Raw genomic sequence first — 4040 nt, 5'->3', positions numbered from 1 at the left:
CCGACTCGACAGCACATAATAACAACAATGAAACACATGAACATCAGTCTCCATGACTCTAAGATCAGAAGAACTAGATGGGGCCCAACTACCACTAACAACTGCTCTGAAAGGGATCCCATTAGAAGGTCCCAGATAGAATGGGAGACATTGTGGAACAAAATTCAAAATTATAAAAAAGGACTGGCCAGTTAGAGACTGGAGGAACCCAGGACTCTGTCCCTTGGTCACCCTTCAGAACTCACCCTCGAGGCCCAATTTTCAATCAAGTAGTAAATAAGTATCCAGGGAGGACAACAACACTAGTAAGGTCTGCTCACCATGGAATGTTCAACCACTGAAGATCAAAATGGCAACATTTACCTAAGGACAGAGTTGAGAAAGGTTAGAAGGGAGGGTGGAATGGAAATCAGAAGCACAGGGAGACAATAGGATAACCATTGTTATATGGAGGGAATTGCAAACATTGAAATGAAACAAAGTGTATTATTTGTTAAAAGTAAAACCGATGATCTGCTCTGTAAACTTCATTCAGTGCAATATAAAAAGTTTCAAAAAGAAAATAAAAAAGAGAAAAATTCATTTAATGGCACGTAACAACAACAACATAATATAGTTAGGTTCTTCTGGTAACCCCCTGGGTTGCCACAATGGGTTATTGTGAACTTCATGACTGGTCTTGCTCAAGCACTGTCTGTCTCTAGGGTTTATTCCCAAGAGCATTTCTGGCACACAGCAGAAAGGAATGGGGGGAGGAAAATGTGCAGGATTTTCACTTACAGTTAGAATGCAGAACTTCACGAGAGAGCACCATTGTCATCTTAAACGCAACATCTAGCCTAATAAGCTACAAAATCAAAGGTTGTAAAACCCAACATAAAACAGAGAATGCAAAGAAGCCTAAATGAACAAATTTCCAGAAAACAATGAGCCCTTCATAGGTGAGAAGAGAGGCATAACTGTTCTCATTCTGAGCAGAATGATGGGCGGAGAAGAAATTCATCATAGAAGTGGGGAAGGAGAAACCAGCCAAAATTGTACTGAAAGTTTTTAACGGTTGCATGTGGTCTGGCATGACAGATGAGAATGCCAAGGAGCTCAGCCACAGAGCAAGTCTGCACCGACCCATCAAATCATTCTCGTGGATGTTTGCCAAATGCTATCATGCCAAAGGCTGGGACAAGGCAGAAGAAGGATCACCTGCTGAGATAGACATGGTCTTTCCCAAATGCAAGACAGCCACTGACCAAAAGCAAAACTAATAAAAAACCATCTGAGGCACACTTGTCTCTCCGAAACCAAAGGTATGGGCTTCTTAAGGAGCTGAGAGAAAACCATCTATGACACTCCCACAAATAAAGGATAAGATACGCCACCCAATAAAAAGTGGGCAGAAGAATTGCTTCAATAGCCCCTTCACATAAGAAGATAGAGGAAAGGCACCTGCTATTGTTAAGTGCCATCAAGTCAGTTCTGACTCATAATACCTTACATACAACAGTACGGAATACTGCCTGGTCCTGTGCCAACCTCACAATAGTTGTCATGTTTGAGTCCATGCTTGTAGCCACTGCATCAATCCACCTCATTGGGGATCTTCCTCTTTTTTGCTAACCATTTACTTTATAAAGTATAATGTCCTTTTCCAGGGGCTGGTCCCTCCTGATAACATGTCCAAAGTATATGAGACAAAGTCTTGCCATCCTTGACTCTAAGAGGCATTCTGGCTGTACTTCTTCCAAGACACATTTGTTTGTTCTTCTGGCAGTCCATGGTACTTTCAATACTGTTTGTCAATAATGCAAATGCATAATTCTCCAGTCTTCCTTATTCATTGTCTAGCTTTTACAAACTCATGCGACAATTGAAAATACCATGGCTTGGGGCAGGCCCATTTTAGTCCTCTTTTCAGGAGATTTCCCCAAATGCAGTATGTCATTTGATTTCTTGACTGCTGCTTCCATAAGCATTGATTGTGGATCAAATTAAAATGAAACCTTAATATCTTCAATATTTCCTTCGTTTATCATGATGTTTATTGATCCATTTGCCAGGATCTTTTTTTCTTTACATTAAACTGTAATCCATACTGAAAACTCTATATTTTATTCCCATCATCCACAAGTCCTCCTCCTGGAGCTTTTTTTTTTTTACCAATGCCTCAGTGTAGCTTGAACTTCTTCCTTCAATACTATCGGTTCTTAATCACATACTACCTCCTGAAACGGCTGAATGTCGAACAATTCTTTTTGGTACAGCGATTCGGTATATTCCTTCCATTGTTTTTGGATGCTTCCTGCATCATTCAATATTTTGCCTAGACTCTTTCAGTATTGCAACTCGAGGCTTGAATTTTTTTCCTTCAGTTCTTTCAGCTTGAGAAATGCTGAGTCCTTTTGGTTTTCTAACTCCAGGTCTTAGCACATTTCATTATAATACTTTATTTTGTCTTCTAGACCTGCCCTTTGAAATGTTCTGTTCAGCTCTTTTACTTCACCATTTCTTTCTGTCACGTTGGTTTCAATACATTTGAGAGTAAGTTTCAGAGTCTCTTCTGACATCCATGTTGGTCTTTTCTTTCTTTCCTATCTTTTTAATGACTTTCTGCTTTCTTCATGTATGATGTTCTTGATGTCATCCTTCAACTCCTCTGGTCTTTGGTCATTAGTGTTTAATGGGATAAATATGTTTTTGAGATGATGGTCTCTAAGTTTATGTGAGCTATACTCGAGGTTGTGTTTTAGCTCTCATAGACTTTTAAAATTTTTCTTCAGCTTCAACTTGGACTTGCTAATTAGTAATTGATGGCTTCTTCTGCAGTCAGCCCCTAGCCTTGTTCTAACTGAAGACATTGAACTTCTGCATCATTTCTTTCACACATGTAGTCAATTTGATTTCTGTGTATGCCATTCAGCAAGGTCCATGTGTATAGATAGTCTTCATGTTGCTGAAAAATTGTATTTGCAGTGAATAAGTTGTTGGTCTTGCAAAATTCCATCATGCGATCTCCAACATCATTTCCAAGGCTATTTCTTTCAACTACCAATCCTTCTTTGTTTCCAACTTTCGTATTCAAATCTTCAATAACTATCAATGCATTTGACTGCATGATTGATCTATTTTAGACTGAAGAAGTTAATAAAAATCTTCAATTTTTCATCTTTGGCACTAGTGGTTAGTGTGTAAATTTGAATAATAGCTGTATTAACTGGTCTTCCTTATAGATGTATGGATATTATTCTATCACTGACAGTAGTCTACTTCAGGAGAGACCTTGAAACATTCTTTTTGAAGATGAATGTGCCACTGTTGTACTTCATTTTGTCATTTGCAACATAGTGTTGTTGTTGTTGTTAAGTGCCATCGAGTCAATTACGACCCATAGAGACACACCAAACAAATATCCAATTCAAAATGGCCAATACCAGTCAATTTCAACTCACTAATGCCTAGGATTCTTCTTCAATCTCAAATCGATCAAACATGCAACCAAGATGTATTGCTCATTACTGGTGATTGGAATGCAAAGGTTGGGAGCAAAGAGGAAGGACCAGTAGTTGGAAAATTTGCACTTGGTGATCGAAATGATGCTGGAGAACGAATGATAGATTTCTGCAAAACAAATGATTTGTTTATTTCAAACACCTTCTTTAGACAGCATAACAGACGACTATACACATGGACCTTGCCAGATGGAACACATAGAAATCAAATTGACTACATCTGTGGAAAGAGAAGATGAAAAAGCTCCATATCATCAGTGGAAACAAGGCCAGGGGCAGACTGTGAAACAGACCATCAATTACTGATATGTAAATTCAAACTGAAGCTGAAGAAAATGAAAACAAGTCCACGAGAGCCAAAATATGACCTAGAATGTATCCCACCTGAATTTAGAGTTAATCTGAAGAACAGATTTGATACATTAAACACTAAAGACCGAAGACCGGAAGAGTTGTGGGATGACATCAAGAACATCATATGTGAAGAGAGCAAAAAGTCATTAAGAAGACAAGAAAGAAGGAAAAGGTCAAAATGGA

This window comes from Chrysochloris asiatica, unplaced genomic scaffold (assembly GCF_000296735.1).
Source record: "Chrysochloris asiatica unplaced genomic scaffold, ChrAsi1.0 scaffold00018, whole genome shotgun sequence".
Classification (NCBI taxonomy): domain Eukaryota; kingdom Metazoa; phylum Chordata; class Mammalia; order Afrosoricida; family Chrysochloridae; genus Chrysochloris; species Chrysochloris asiatica.
Note: the sequence above shows the minus strand (reverse complement) of the source record.